This window comes from Dipodomys merriami, unplaced genomic scaffold, assembly GCF_024711535.1.
Source record: "Dipodomys merriami isolate MVZ:Mamm:240054 unplaced genomic scaffold, mDipMer1.0.p SCAF_4, whole genome shotgun sequence".
NCBI lineage: Eukaryota > Metazoa > Chordata > Mammalia > Rodentia > Heteromyidae > Dipodomys > Dipodomys merriami.
Window position 1 is genome coordinate 23,822,876 of NW_027205603.1, and position 16,907 is coordinate 23,839,782.

At 39.9% G+C, this 16,907-nt stretch overlaps 1 long non-coding RNA gene across 2 annotated transcripts in view; it reads left to right on the plus strand.

Moving 5' to 3' along the window:
- Positions 1-16,907, plus strand: part of LOC138806224 (uncharacterized) — a 45,346-nt gene that overhangs the window by 13,521 nt on the left and 14,918 nt on the right. Inside the window, exons 2-3 of one of the 2 annotated variants that reach the window (XR_011365743.1) lie at positions 2,615-2,701; positions 4,925-5,090. This is a non-coding gene — a long non-coding RNA (uncharacterized lncRNA). Of the gene's footprint in view, positions 1-2,614; positions 2,702-4,924; positions 5,091-16,907 lie in introns of those variants that run through there. The other variant, XR_011365744.1, reaches the window with a different exon arrangement.

A 16,907-nucleotide genomic window follows, 5' to 3' on the forward strand; every position in this document is an offset into this window, starting at 1 on the left:
GATCATAGGGAAGTTCTATGTTTAGTGTTCTGAGGAACCTCCATACTGCTTTCCAGAGTGGTGGAACCACCTTACATTCCCACCAATAGTGTAGTAGTGTTCCCTTTTGGCCACATCCCTGTCAGCACCTACTATTATTTGTTTTGTCTGTCTTTCTTTCTTTCTTTCTTTCTTTCTTTCTTTCTTTCTTTCTTTCTTTCTTTCTTTCTTTCTTTCTTTCTCTCTTTCTTTCTTTCTTTCTCTCTTTCTCTCTTGCTTGCTTTTTTCCCACTAGTCATGGGGCTTGAACTCAGGATCTGGGCTCTGTCCCTGAGCCTCTTTGTGCTCAAGGGTAGTGCTCTACCACTGGAGCCATAGCACCACTTCTGGCTTTTTCTGTGTGTTTTATTGGAGATAGGAGTCTCATAGACTTTTCTGCCCTAGCTGGCTTTGAACTGTGATCCTCAGATCTCAGCCTCCTGAGTAGCTAGGACTACAGGCATGAGCCACCAGTGCCTGGCAATTTGTTTGCTTGAAATAGCCATTCTAACTATGGTGAGGTGGAATCTCAATGTGGTTTTAATCTGCATTTCTTTTATGGCCAGAGATGTTGACATTTCCTCATGTGTCTATTGGCTAGTCTTATTTCCTCTCCAGAGAATTCTCTTTTCAATTCTTTAGCCCACTTGCTAATGGGTAGTTGTTTCTTTGAGAATTTTTTATTGGGGATTTTAGTTTTTTGAACTCTGTATTCTTTTTTTTTTTTATGATATAAGGCCCTTGTCTGTTGTGTAGTTAGTGAAGATCTTCTCCCAATTTTGGGCTTTCTATCTGTCTTGTTAGTTATGTCCTTTGCCATGCAGACACACTGTAGTATAATGCAATCCTATATATCCAACCATTCTTTGATTTTTTTTGTATCTGGATCTTTATATAGGAAGTTTCAACCTGTTTCAGGGAGCCCAAGCTTATCCCCTATCCCTTCCTGTAATATTTTCAGGGTATAATGAAGATGTTTTTAAAGTTGCAAAATCAGTAGACTTTATTTATCTATCTATCTATCTATCTATCTATTTATTTATTTATTTTTAGCTTTTTTTTAGAATTGTGAAAATACCATACAGAGGGGTTACAATTACATGGGCAAGATAATGAGTACATTTCTTATCAAGTATTGTTGCCTCCTCCCCTTCCCCTCGGCCAAAGTTGTAAAGTTCGTTTTTCGACATAACGACTTGTACATCTCATTGTTGCAATGGATCCACCTGTATCCCCATTTAAATGATTTGTTTTTTTCCTTTCCCTCCACAAATTATACCAATATCAAATACAGTGAAAGCAAGAAAAAAACATTTGAATCCTTATCTTGGGGTTCATTTCACCTAACATCAACTTATCTGACCTTTTCTGCTTGTCTCAGACATATACTAGTTATTGTAAATAAGGGAAACCATAGGACCTATGTTTCTTTGGGCCTGGCCTACTTCACTTAATATAATTTTTTTCCAAGGATGTCCACTCTCTCCACTTCTCTTCAATCTAGTATTAGAATGCCTAGCTACAGCAATAAGACAAGATGCAAGCATAAAAGGGATCCAAATAGGGAAAGATGAAGTAAAACTCTTCCTCTTTGCAAATGACATGATTTTTTAGTTGGGACTACATTCCCAAATTACTCAAACTGATTCAAAACTTTGGCAAAGTAGCAGGGTATAAAATTAACCCTCAAAAATCAATGGCTTAAAAAAAAATCAATGGCTTTTCTGTATGCCAACAACGAGAAAAGCATTGCTGAAACCAGGAAAGCAACTCCATTTGTATCCCATGAGTTTTTTTTTTTTTTTGGGGGGGGGGTCCAGTCGTGGGGCTTGAACTCGGCCTGGGTGCTGTCCTTCAGCTCTTCAGCTCAAAACTAGCGCTCTACCACTTGAGCCACAGCGCCACTTCCGGCTTTTTTTCTTTTTGCTTATATGGTGCTGAGGAATCGAACCCAGGGCCTCAGGCATGCAAGGCAAGCGCTCTACCACTGAGCCACCTTCCCAGCCCCGCAACTCCATTTGTAATAGCCCCACAAAAAATAACTTAACCAAAGAAGTGAAGGACCGCTATGATGAAAACTTTAAGAGCCTGAAAAAGGAAATCAAAACAGAACTTAGAAAGTGGAAAAACCTCCCATGCTCCTGGATTAGAAGGATCAACATTGTGAAAATGGCAATACTTCTCAAGGCTATTTACAAACTCAATGTGATACCTATAATATTCCAACCTCATTCTTCAAGGAAATAGAAGAGGCAATCCAAAAATTCATATGAAATAATAAAAGACCCCAAATAGCAAAAATAATCCTTAACAAAAAGAAGAGTGCTTGAGGAATATCAATACCAAATTTCAAACTCTACTACAAAGCCATAGTAATCAGTAGGCTTTAAAATAGAGAAAATGGCTGGGCTCCAGTGATTCATGCCAGACCCTGCCCATATCTCACCCTAAAATGCTTTTTTTTCTACTGGATTCCACAGTCCCTCTGAGGAAGGCAGAGCAGGAAGCTGACACTGACTTAAAGATGAGCATATTGAGTCCAAAGACACATGACTGAAACTCATCTGTTGTCTTTCTCTGTCTCTCCAAAACTAAGGGAACTCAGAATGTCTGTTGACTGGAAAGAACCCTGCCTTCTAGTTACATCAAGTCCAGCTGAAGCTACCTCCAAACTGCTTTCATGGTGAGATACTCTTCAATGGGGTTATGGTGCAGTACCTGGAATGAGAGACAAGAGAGTACAGGGAGAAAGGCTCTGGTGAGAGGATGTGGCTTAGTCTTTGTGGGTGCTGGTAGTCTTTAGCTCTCCTATGTGGAGCAGGGTCCTTAGGTAGAGAGAATACACATTAGACATGGGGCTTGGCTAGGAGGGAAAGACTTGGTCCTGTGTGGATTCTGACTGTTTGTAGCTCACAAGTCGGCAGTAGAGGCCTTATGAAAATTAGATTCTAGAGTCCAGTTTGAGGGTGTGTTTTTGTCCTTTGTGAGGCTAAAACATGCCTGTAATCCTGTCTACTCTGGAGGATGAGTTCTGAGGACTGTATTTCAAAGCCAGCCTGGGGCAGGAAAGTATGTGAGACTTTTTTTCTCCAATTAACCATCACAGGTTGGAAATGGTGCTGTAGCTCAAATGGTAGAGCACTAGTGTTGAGAATAAAAGTTCGGAGACAGTGCCCAGGCCCTAAGTTCAAGTACCAGGGCAAGCACAAAATAAATAGGAAAAATGTCTGGGTGGGTCTAATGTCATGGCATGGACCTTTGAAGGCACAGAGGAAATGGGGAGAAGAAAGCCCAAGAAGGACTTCATGTTCCCACCACATCAAAGAGAATCTCAGTTCTTTAATCATAGGAAAGTGATTGTACCAATAACTTGAATGAACCTGGAAGAAGATTCTCCACTTATTCCCAGCCCCCAGGGAAGTCACACTGATTTTAGCCTTGAGAGATCCTGGACACAAAACTTTAGAACAGATAAATTAGTATTGTTTTAAACTGCTAGTTTGTAATACACTATCAGCCTTTTCCATTTTAAAAAACATCAGCATGCATTGTAATAATGAAAGAAAGATTAAAATATCAAGAACCTTTAAGAACTGTTCAAGAGAGGTAATTTGCATAAATTGAAGACCACTGATACTAAGAATATGAATTTGAAGAGCTTTGAAATGGATGTTTCTGTAACCATCCATGGTAACCTGATAGACAATACTGTCACCCATGGTTTCTACCCCCATACTCCTATTTCTATAAACACTGACAATAGCCAGTTACATGTGGTCCCTTTGGTTTTTCAAGTGTCAATGTATGGTTTTGTGTGACTGATTTCTCTGACTTAATATTGTCTTTCTGAAGTTCATTCATGCTGTCCTGTGTGCTAGTTGTTTATTACTGAGCCAAGGTCCATTGTATGAGTGACCCATTCACCAGCTGGTGGGCATCTGCCCTGTGTACAGCTTTTGGTTATCACACTAATAAAGTTGCTGTGGGCGTTCATTGCAACTCCATTAAACCATATGCAGTTATTTCTCTCTGGTAAATATACGTAGGATTGGGTTTCTATCATGTAATAGTTATAAATTTGTTTATATGGGGAACTGCCAAGCTAGATTCTGTAAGACCCTGAGTTCAATGTAGTTAAATGTGTTTTTTTAAAAAATTTCAGCATCAATTTGGGAATTACCTTGCCAATTTTTATGTAAAATAATTGCTGGGTTATAATTGAAATAGCACCAAATGGGCTGATTAATTTTGGGAACACCACTGACAGCATGACATTGAACAGACTTTCATTTTAGTCTTTATTAATTGTTTTGGCAACATTTTGTAGTTTTAAAAAGCTTACTCTTGAATAGTTTATGTTTTTGATGCTATTATACATGTGATTCTTTTATTAATTAATTTACAATGGCTGTTGTAATATGGATCACATATTTGGCATACTAGCTAATGCCCTTCACTTAGTAGCTGTTTTGTAAATTCCAGGCACTTCTAGGAGATGATTGCAGTGTTCATAAAAATGCTGACAATTTTATTTTTTCCTTTCCAAATTTGCTTTGAGTTTTCTTCTTTCTTCTTTCTGCTAGAGAGAATGTGTTTAGTATCTCATAATACCTATGATATTAGCTGAAAGTTTACATGGAATTATTTTGAGTAGATAAAGGAGTCCGAACTCAGGTATTGAACTCTCTAGACCTGCTTGCTAAGCTGGTGCTCTGCCATCTGACTCATACCCAATGCCCAGACTTTTGCTGGTTATTTTGGAGATGACTCAGACTTTGTGCTGGCATGCTTCAGCTCTCAGTGTCCTTCATAGCTAGGAATGCCTGGCTTTTCTGAGAATTTTTATAGTTGATAGGTGTTGATGTTTTTACCTCTTATCCACTGTTAATGGATGATTATCTCTTAGACACAGGTACAGTAACAGATCTGCAATGTTTGACTCTTAGAAGAAATGATACAGAACTTCTTAAGTCTCACAGCTTTCTTAAGTGCTGTGAGGCTATGATTAGCAAACATCAATGTGGAACAAAAAAAGACCAATTACTCCCACTCTGATGATGAATTATTGTAAAGATGTCACAACAGTTTAAAGATCTTTTTTTTGAAAATAAAACATTATATCACTCACTTGTTTACTTTAAATTTAATTTCCTTACTTGAGCACTCTGCCCACAAATTATGCAATAGATTCATTAGACATGTGGGATTAGCTCTACAGTTTTACCCAGGGGCTTTAGTTTTGTTTGTTTTCATGATGATTAAGACTGCCTCATTTTTTCAGTAAAATGTTTGTGTTTACTACTTCCTTTCTTTGACATATTCTCCCATTTTTTTCCTTCTTTATTTTTTCATAGGATAAGTTTAGTCTATTTAGTTTAGACAATATATTTAATAGTATATATTTAGTTTTAATAGAATATTTTAAAATTTGAATATACTATTTGTACTTTTCATGGAATGCAGTGTTGTAATATGACGCATGTCTGCAATGTTTATTGATCAAATCAAGGTAACCAGCATTCCTATCTTTTCAAATATTATTAGTTAATTCTGTTCTTTCCACGCTTGTGAAATTTCTTCCTGAAACAGAATTGATCAAATACTAAAAAGTTAGACATGTTGGAAATAGATGGTGACCATTTGACAGGCCCAATTAATTTCCCTCCCAGTCACATGGGAAGACCATGTTTCTCAGTTCTTAGCAGCAAGATGGGCCAGGACAGCTGGGTTGTGGCCAATGGAAGCTTCCATATAGGCTATACAGTATCTCCTGATGCTCTGATTGGTTTTCTATCTTTGTATAGGTAGAAGCAAAAAGAGTAAAAGAAATGGCATATTTCAAAGTGCTATGAGCCTGGGCCACTGTGTTTAGTCCATGAAGGGCGGCTCCTGGAACATTTCCTGGGCCAGAGGACCTCAGTAGTAGGAAATATGTCTCTGTGGTTCCAAGACAACTCACAGATCATCTTTCCTGACTCCCACAAACCTATGCAAACATGATAGTATAGCAAATGCACATTAAAAGAATTTAACATATACATATACATCCCTATGTTAACTGATGTTAAGGTAAAATCTTTTTGTAAACCAATACTTTTATTGCACATTTCTAAAATCTGCATAGTTGTGTGTTCTTCCCTACCATGATTAATCTCTAAAATTTGGTTAAAACATTAATTTCCAAGGACATAAACCCCAAAGGACACAAATCATTTAAAAATGTTTTTTTCTCTATAGATACATATATATATTGATATAGATAATTTTTTTCTTTTTACAAACCCATACCCCTTATTTTTTAAAATCAAAGAAAGGGGATTAAAATGTTCTATTGGGCCAGTAGCAGCCTTAAACACCTGTTTTTGCAAACTTTTCCTAAACTGTTAACAAGAACTAATAATGCTATAATTAGTCAGGCTTCATAATGCCATTCTGTCTAAAGTCCTTTATGCTTCCTTTCTTTTACTTAGGACTATGAGTTTTTCTAGTTTATTTAAGATATGTATTGTACCATTTTAGAATATGTATGTATAGTTATGTTTTAATGGCATATTTACTATAATCATACAAAAGATGCATAAAAATTAAGCCAGCTAGAAATTTACAAATGTATCTGAATTCACCCTAGCAATGCATTACAAACGTAAATCAAAGTAGAACACCTTATTAACTGACATAAGACACAGCCTATGAAACTAAAACAGGGGGAATCTTACAAAACTATGTTATTTTAACATATTTTTAAAATTAAGCTGCTCATGTTTTTAAAGTAAGCTGCTCTCTAAGGTTTACAGATCCCTATGCATATCTGATCTGTGTAAGTGTATCAATTAATGTAATGCCTATGTTCACTTTTATAGTCATATTAAAAACAAAGAAGTAGCTGGGCACTGGTGGCTTCTCGCTGTAATCTTAGCTACTCAGGAGGATGAAATATGAGGATCATGGTTTGAAGGCAGTCTGAGAAGGAAAGCTCAAGAGACTTTCCAACAAATTCCCCCCAAAAGCTGGAGGTGGAGCTGTGGCTAGTTTTGAGCAAAAACCCAAGGACAAGTCGTGAGTTCAGTCCCAGAACCAGCATAAAACCAGAAAAAGCAAAAAAAAAAAGTGTAACACCATCTAAATGTGACCTCTCTGATATTCACAAAATTCCTCATGTTTCTTTTTTCTTCTTACCAGCAAGTAATAATAGATTTGGTAACTGTGTCAGAAGGAAATTTGCTGTGGGAGAAGATACACTTCCCCCAAGGACCAAATATGCCCTTACCAGGATGGTTGGATCCTTTCTGTGTGGATTCAGAGCCAACAATTTATACTGCCTTCTGAAACTCTTTCTGCTTTTCACATTCATCATTTCATTTCATTTTCAATGATACCTTCTGAAGGTATTATGGGATATTTTAGGAAAAGAAGCTGATGTTCAGAACAGTTAATTCATTAGTTCACAAACCAGTGAGCTGGCGTCTGGGCCTGACTTGAGACAGGAATTGTCAGTGCACATCTGCTGCACACTCCCCAGTCTCATGGTCTCCCTGTCATCCTGAGTCCTGACCTGTGCAATACCTGTGCTTGCTTTTTTCTCAACTGACTTAGTGGATCATACCAGCTAATCCATCCTGTCTCTCAGTTAAAGCAGAAGGGCTTTTGAGAAAGAGATGTTATCTATACCATTTATATATTCTCCTTAAGACTTCCAACATTAGTTCCTTTGGTACAAGTTCCATAAAAACAATTCATGGGATATCTGTTTAGGAAGTACTAGTACTATGGCCAAATCTCCTGTTGCTACTCCAGATCTTTTCTCTTCATCTCAGTCATGAACTTTTAGCTGGACACATAGCTGCCCAGCCAAACACCAAGCTTCAGCCTGCCTGTTGATAGGGATGGTCATTGTGACCCAAATGATTTGTGCCACGCTGAGTCTGTGTTGTAAGATGTCTAGGCAGGTCCACACTCCTTATTATAGTGGAGACAGTGGAGTTTCCTGCTGCCTGACTCAACCTTGCAGGGAGTAATAGAGAACTTTTATGGAGAAATTTAGGTCTCTGAGTTCTTAATAGAACCACCTATGGCCTAGAAGCTCAGCATGTATCTGATAGAAATGGCCAGCCTATATTAAGTCACTAGGTTGTCACTTGACCACTTTGTGATAGTAGCCAGGCTTTCTTAAGCTAATATAACTTTTGGTGGGAGGTGGTAGCCTAGGACAAAGACACTGAAAACTGCTCTTTCATGTGTGTGGTAGATAGAAATGAAGTGAAGAGCAAGGAAGCAGTGGCTACATAAGAATGGGAAAATTGGTATTCAAGATCAACCTGGACAGAAAAGTAAGTGACATTATTTCAATGGAAGAGTCTGGGTATGGGGACACTGTCTGTCCTTCAGCTACCAAGAAAAGCCTAACATAGGCAGATCAGTGTCCAGGAACAGGAAACGAGACCTTACTTCAAAAGTAACCAGTACAAAAAAAGGCTGGAGTTGTAGCTCAGTGGTAGAGCATCTGCCTGGCAAGTGCAAAGTCTTAAGTTCCAAACCCCATATTATTATTATTTTTTAAAGAAAAGAATACAACCAGAGAGTTGAAATTTGTATTGTCCGACAGTGACAAGTGCCTAGTAGGGAAGACCTCACTGGAAAAAGACTTTTGGGAAACACCTCAAACACATGAGAGAGCTGGCCATGCAGAAAAAAAAATTGTGGGTGGCAGGCCTTGTTGGGAGCAGGAGGAACCAGGGCCACAGCTCTGAGTCAAGACCAGGCCTGGAATTCTTGATAAAGCTTGAAGAAGCTGATGTGCCTGACACATGTTTGGACTAGTGACCAGGCTCTCTAGAACAAATTACCCTGAAATGTAGCAACTAAAAATCACAGTCAGTTATTAGCTGTTGAACCCATGGGTTGGTGGTCTGCCCTTCTTTCCTCTGGGCAACCCTGCTGGTCTCAGACTGAACAAGAGGGAAGTGGTCTGAGAAAACTCCTTGGGGCTTATGTAGACTGGAGCATGGTCTTTCTTCATTCTACTACTCAGTTAGGCTTTCTTAAGACAGAGAGAGATTGAGTTGATACTGATGGCCTCTTGAAGCCATGTTGCAAAACAAATCCCCGACATTTTGTTTTTGTTTTTTTTTTTAATTTAATTTAATTTAATTTGTGAACATACTGTACAGAGGGGTTACAATTACATGGGCAGGATAATGAGTACATTTCTTCTTACCAAGCATTGCAGCCTCCTCCTTTGTTTACCCTTCACATCCCTTCCCAGCCTCCCCCCTCCCCCCAATCCCAATCCTTCTCCTTCCCCCCTTCCCCCCCCCCCCCCCCCCGCACCAACGTTGTAAAGCTCGTTTTGGACATGACAACTTGTAATTCTCATTGTTGCAACAGGTCCACCTGTATCCTTAAACAACTGGTTTTTCCCCATCTCCTCCACTCTACAAGTTATACTGACATCAAATATAGTGAAAGCAGGGGTTATACTGTGGGGGAGGGACATACAAAGCAACAAAGAGATAATCTTATAAATGCGTTAGAAACACATGCATGAAAGAAAAAAACATTAAAATACACATCTAAGGGTTCATTTTCCTGACATCACATTATCTGACCTTTTCCACTTGATTCATACATATACTAGATATTGCAAATAAGGGAAACCATGGCATCTATGTTTCTTTGGGCCTGGCTTACTTCACTTAATATAATTTTTTCCAAGCCTTTCCATTTCCTAACAAATGGGGAAATGTCATTCTTTCTGATGGAGGCATAGAATTCCATTGTGTATATATACCACATTTTCTTGATCCATTCATCTACTGAGGGGCATCTGGGTTGGTTCCATATCTTAGCTATGGTAAATAATGCTGCAATAAACATAGTTGTGCTGGTAGCTTTAGTGTGGTCTTGTTTGTAAACATTTGGGTAAATGCCCAAAAGTGGGATTGCTGGGTCATAGGGGAGATCTATGTGAAGTCTTTTGAGGAACCTCCATACTGCTTTCCAAAGTGGTTGAACAAGTTTACATTCCCACCAACAATGAAATAAGGTTCCTTTCTATCCACATCCCCTCCAGCATCTGTTGTTGTTAGAGTTCTTGATTTTTGCCGTTCTAACTGGGGTGAGGTGATATCTCAATGTTGTTTTGATTTGCATTTCTTTTATGGCTAGGGATGTTGAACATTTCTTCATGTGACTATTGGCCATCCTTCTTTCTTCTTCAGAGAAGTTTCTCTTTAAGTCTTTCGCCCACTTATTTATTGGGCAGCTGTTTCTTTGAGGATTTGTTGTTGGGTGGTTTAATTTTTTGAGTTCCAAGTATATTTTAACTATGAGACCCTTGTCCTTTGTATGGCTAGTAAAGATCTTCTCCCAATCCGTGGGCTTTCTATTGATCTTGCTAGCTATGTCATTTGCCCTGCAGAAGCTCTGCAACTTTATGCAATCCCATTTGTCCAACCTTTCTTTGATTTGTTGTGTTTCCGGGTCTCTATTCAGAAAATTTCGGCCTGAGCCAAGGAGACCTAAGGTTTCTCCTATTCCATCCTGTAATGTTTTCAGAGTGTCTGCTTTGAGTTCAAGGTCTTTGATCCATTTGGAGTTGATTCTGGTGCAGGGTGATATATAAGGATCTAACTTTAGTTTTCTACATGTAGTTAACCAATTTTGCCAGCACCATTTACTGAAGAGGCTGTCTTTCTTCCATTCTATTGTTTTAGCTCCCTTATCGAAGATTAGATGGCTATAGGTCTGTAGGTTCATTTCTGGGTTTTCAATTCTATTCCATTGGTCCTGAGGTCTGTTCTTATGCCAATACCAAGCTGTTTTGATTACTATGGCTTTATAGTAGAGTTTGAAATTTGGTATTGATATTCCTCCAGCAGTGTTCTTTCCGTTGAGGAGCGTTTTTGCTATTCGGGGTCTTTTATTGTTCCATATGAATTTTTGGATTGCCTCTTCTATTTCCCCGACATTTTGGATGCTAAGGCAACTCACACAGTCAACCTACATATAAGAGGTGGGGAGCTGCACCCTTTGCTGGGAAGGGTGTTTTCTTTCACCATGCTAGGCAGCCCACCATGACCATCTTTTCAAACTTCTTTGTGTGTGCAAGTACTAGGGCTAGACCTCAGGACTTAGGTATGACCCATAGTTTTTTTGGTCAAAGCTGGTACTCTATCATTTGAACCACAGCTCCACTTCTGGGTTTCTGGTGATTAATTGGAGTTAAGACTCTCATAGACTTTCCTGCTAGGGTTGGCTTTGAACATCAGATCTCAGATCTCAGCCTCCTTAGTAGATAGGATTGCAGGCATTAGCCACCAACACATTACTGTTATGACAACATATTTCTATAATTGTCCAATTTATTAGTAATATAGTTGTTGGACACCTTATTATGTCTAACTTCTAAGTTAAACTTTATCATAGGTATGAATGTATAGGAGAACCAGTATACATGAATTTTGGGACTGTCTATGGATTCTAGTGTGTATATGGGGGGAAGTCTTTTGAACAGAGTGAAGGAGCTATGTGACCAGTAGCCTGACAGAAGAAACTACTGTCACTAAATATATAATGTATACTTGGCTTACTGTGCAAGCACTGGGCAAGATCTTTGGTCCACTGATTCATTTAACTTAGAGCAGCATGGCAAGTAGGGGAGAACTGAAGAGAGCACAGAGGACAGGCAATTTTCCCAAGAATGTCACATGCAGGACCTGTGTTTTTAACCCCTTTGGTACCCAAAATTTAGAGCAAGCAGTAGCATGCACCCAGGAATAGTCTCCAGAAAGAACTACCAAATCAAACCCAGGCAGGAAACAAAGAAGAGCCAAAAGGTTGTATGAAGGGCTTTTACTAATATGGACTGTCTTGGTCTCTAGGAAGTGCTTTGTTTCAAAAACAGCTGGTGCGTTTCCAGCAAGACATTTGGCACTGGGTACCACTCGGCTCATGCTTCAGATGCATAGGACTGGTGGATGGGAGGGAGGCCTCCGGAACTGTAGGACATGGTTCTTCATTCCTGCTGGTGCCCAGATCTTTATGTCTAGGGCAAAAGGACAAGGAGACCAGCAGGAAGGGGGACCACCCTCCCTTTTCCTTTCCTTAAGTTGGAATTGTTACTGTCAAGGTGGCATCTAAAAACCACAGCTCAGATAACTGGGTATGTTGATTAAGGAGAGAGATGTGCGTGAAAACAAAACTTGAGCTTGCCTCATTGGAATTTGCCAGCATTTCTAACCAGGGATTCATGTTTTAACAGGTAAAAGCTGGAGGTAGAGGGTGGCAATGAAGAGTTCACATTTTGTTGTTTTAAGAACAGGCTGCAGTTACTAAATGCTTCCTACAAGCTAGTTCCTATCGTTTGTGTGCTTACACATTAAGTATGTGAGGCTATGAAAACCTTAGCAGGTACAAGAATTTTGTCTATTCTACAGTCAAGGAAACTGAGGCTCAGAGAGGCTAAACACATTGCTGGGTTTTACAAACTAGGAAAGGGTCAACATCAGAGGGTCTTCGGCTTCCTTTCTAAAGAAAAGGTGGTACACAAATATGTTTTATGTATACACACAGACACATGTGTGAGTGAGTGTGTGTGTGTGTGTGTGTGTGTGTGTGTGTGTGTGTGTGTGTGATGCTTTGGGAAGGCATGCATTTGCCTGCATAACTCCCATCAAAAATTTCCTGGCTTTCCCAGTCTCAAAGGGCCATTTGTCCTATGACGCCACTGCTTCATTTATCACTTGACATTTCTTATCAGCCTGTAGTCCCTAGAAAGCTATTTCCCTTGGAAGATGAATGTGGACAGAGATTTTTGGGTATAGAGAATTCTGTTTCCACATGCCTTGCTGCTTTCATGTATACAATGCCATTTGAGCACAGGGCCCTGATCAAGTCTGGTTTGTAGAAGGCTTTTATTTCTTGGCTTAAGTGCAGACTTGGTTTTATTGTTAAATGCATTAGAAAGCTGATGTCTTCCTGCTAAAAGCTCTTAAAGATATCTGTGCACAGGAGGGTAGTTGACCATGTTTGTTCACTGCATATGCCTTACCACATTTGCTATTTTCTTCTAGACTTGACCTCACTTGGTACATGGTATAATCTTGCCTTAAATGCCACATATATTTATAGCAAACTTCTTTGGTGGCAGCTATGCATCACAGGACATTAATGGGAACTCATTTTACCCTTATTGACTCATTAACAACTATTTTCAAATATAGTCATATTTGTACTTATTACTTCAATTTACTGTTCTTCTCATTAATAATATTAGTCATAATTATTATTATTTGACACAGGCTGTTGATATATAGCACAGTCTGGCCTGTAACTTACAATGTAGTCCAGGCTGACCTTGAACTTATGTTTTTCATGTCTTCACTTCTTGAGTGCTGAGATTATAGGTGTGCACCACCATAGTTGGCTTCAAGCTCTGAATTTGTATATGTATACGTGTGTGCACATGTATGCATGAACTCAGAGCATGAGCACTGTTCTGAGCTTTTGTGCTCAAGGTTGGCACCCTACCAACTCTACCACTTGAGCCACATCCCTACTTCAAGATTTTTGTTGGTTTATTGGGGATAAGAGTCTCATGAAAGCCAGGCACTGGTGCCTCACGCCTATAATACTTGGTACTCAGGAGGCTGAGATCTAAGGATCAAGGTTCAAAGCCAGCCCGGGCAGGAAAGTCCATGAGACTCTTATCTCCAATAAACTACCAGAAAACCAGAAGTAGCACTGTGGCTCAAGTGGTAGAGCACTGACCTTGAGCTGAAGAGCTGAAGGACAGTGCCCAGGCTCTGAGTTCAAGCCCCAAGACTGACAAAAAAAAAAAAAAAAAAAAAAGAGTCTTATGAACTTTTCTGCTCAGGTTGCTTCCAATTATGATTCTCAGGTCTCAGCCTATTGGCCCTTGACAAAGGGGCCAGTGTGTTTGTGTGTGTGTGTGTGTGTGTGTGTGTGTGTGTGTGTGTGTGTGTATATCAGTATTGGAGACTGGACTCAGGACCTGGATTCTGTTTGTTAGCTTTCTTGCTCAAAGCTGGTGCTCTACCACTTGTGTCACAACTCCACTTCAAACCTTTTTGCTGGTTAATTGGAGATAAGAATTTTATGGACTTCCCTGTCCAGACTAGCTTCTAGCTTCAATCCTTAGATTTTAGTCTCTTGAGTAGCTAGGATTACAGAAGTGGCCACTTGTGCCTTGCAAAGTTACACATTTTTAGGGATACAACTTGACAAGAAGCAGAGGCTCACTAACAGAGGTAGACAGTCTGCTGGGTGTCCCTAGAGGGTTAGGCTGAGCCTCAGAAAAGATCCAAGCTAGAAAGGCCCTTTCCTCTCATTTTGTTCAACCTCCTCCGTAAACAAATGAAGGTATTTTATATTCCACAAGAGGGACTGTGACCATGGGAAGTGTCTCCTCACACACTCAGATGCTTTCCAGTGTCTCATTGTTTATTGCTGTAAGGCAACTCATGTGTTCACAGATACATTTCATAATTCTTAGAATGATAGATAGGGTTTTTCCCTGCTTCTTGAAGGAAAGTGATTCTTATATTTTAATGAAATAGAACACAAATGATTCACTGTAGCAGATCCTTTTGTTAAGCATTAATGTGTCCTGAGAAAAGTGCATTTTTCTTTGTGTTTTACAGTTAATATATCATATTCATGTAGACTTAGTAATTGAATTTTCTTTGACCTTGAAAACCCATGTAAAACAAAGCTCCCAGTGTAAACAACTTTCTTTTTTCCCTCCCTTTTGTCCCCTCCCAAGATATTCACATTTTCTACTGGACTTTAAAAAACTTAGTGAAGCCTTTAAGCAGAGAAGAAATTAGCAGCTTATAAAAACCTCCTCCCAAACATATTTAGCAAATGCATTCTTATTTTAATCTTTCATTTTGATTTATTGAGTATTCAAATTCAGTCCCAGCAACCCATCCCTGAAAATTTAGCTTGTGGAGATAAATAGCTTTAAATATCGCCCGTCTCTGACTCTTAGCTGCATTTGGCAATGTATCTGTGGCCAGGTTTTTACTGCACCCCTAAGGAAATAAGAGTGCTGTGTATTCTAGGGAAAAAAAACACTCCTTTCAAACATGTCTTTCCTCGGCTGTGTGTGCTCTGTGCTGCGATCCTTGGTGGCCAGGAACAGTGGCTTTCTGTGGAGCTGGCGCTCCTGTCTCCGGCAGCCGACTCAGTGTCTGTGTGGGGAATTCCTGCTCCTGGCCCAAACCCACAGCCCTCACTCAGGAAGGCCACAGCACATACTCTCTTTCCCTTGCTTGGCTAAGCATCTGTTCCCTGGAGAGATTGGGGGGAGGGGGGAGAAAAGGGGCTGGACAGAAAAAGAGAGAGACAGAGAGAGCAAGAGTGAAAGACAAAGAGACAAAGAGAGACAGAGAGTCAGAAGGACAGTGAGACAGAGACAGAGAAACAGAAAGAGACACATGCATACAGAGAAACATACAGAGAGATAGAGAGACAGGGAGAGACACAGAGAGAGAGACACACACAAAGGAGACAGAGACAGAGAAACAGAGAGACAGAGGCAGAGACAGAAACATAGAGGCTGAGATAGAGACAGAGACAAGGAAAAACAGAGAGAGAGGTTTTCACTTATATTCCTGCCTGGAAAATTAAACTTCAGTCTTTCTAAAGCAGACTTCCCTGGAAGTTTCTACTGGGCAGCAGACACAAGATTCAAAAGCATGTCCTGTGATGAATGGAGAGAGGAAGAGTGGCTGACAACAGTCATAGTATTCAATGTACATATGAGGAAATGGCAAGCAACTTGAGGGGTGGATAGGGTTGGGAGATGGGTAAAAACAACAGAAGGAGTGACACTGATCAAAATGCATTGTACTTATAAATCGGTATGTTGAATTGAAGCCCCTTTATACAACGAATTAAAGATAATGAAACAAGGAAGTAGAGCTGTGGCTTAAGTGGACATCCTCGTTATTCCCTGGTGAAGGACTAGAGAGGCCAGCTCTCATCTGCTCTCATCTTGTCTGTTCCCCGGGCTCACATCTGAATAACAGGGATTACTCTGCTGGCTCACTGTCAGATTCTGTCTGGAAGGATTGTGTATTTCAGAGTTAAGTAGATTCATTCAGCAAACTTTGTATGGTTTCCAGAGTGAGACACTCGTGTCACTGAATTAAAAGCTTTGGCAGCAAGTTGTGGGCTTTGGACAGAGCTGTGTCCTGTGACCCCTACACCTTCCCTCCATCATTTGGAGTGTCTGCAGGAGCTTTTGAAGAATAACGACTCCCATGTCCTGCCCTTGTCAGGTTCCTAAACTTCTAAGGAGCATGTGATGCTGACTTCAGCAAGATTTGGGAACCAATTAATTTGATGAATTCTGATGTCCTGTGGCTTTAAGAAGCCATGGACTGGGACTGAAACATCTGGAAGAAGAATCCTTCTGAATCCAGCTTCTCTCTGTTTGGTGAACTACTGGCAGCAGCTTCCAGCATGAGACCTTGAGTGGCTGTGGAGCTGACCCTTCCCACATAACACTTTAGACCTGCTGGGCGAGGGCCCAAGGACAAGGGCAAGAGGCTCCTCTTCCAAGGTGAACTTGTACATCCCTTGGCATAAGGAGTCTGAGGATGGTTCTGTTCTTCCACTTCACACCCTGATGATTCAGAGACGTAAGCTTTTACATTATAAACTTTTTCCTTTGATAACTTAGTAACTGAAACTCTTTGTCAAATTGACTTCTTTACTAAATCTTGGTCATATATACTTTGGAGATGAAAACCTATCCTTCCATGCCATAATGAAGTCCATGTTAGCGAAATTTTTTCCCCATTGTAAATCATTGCACGAAATCTTTACTGGTAATATATTAGTACAAAAAGTAGAGCACTTTC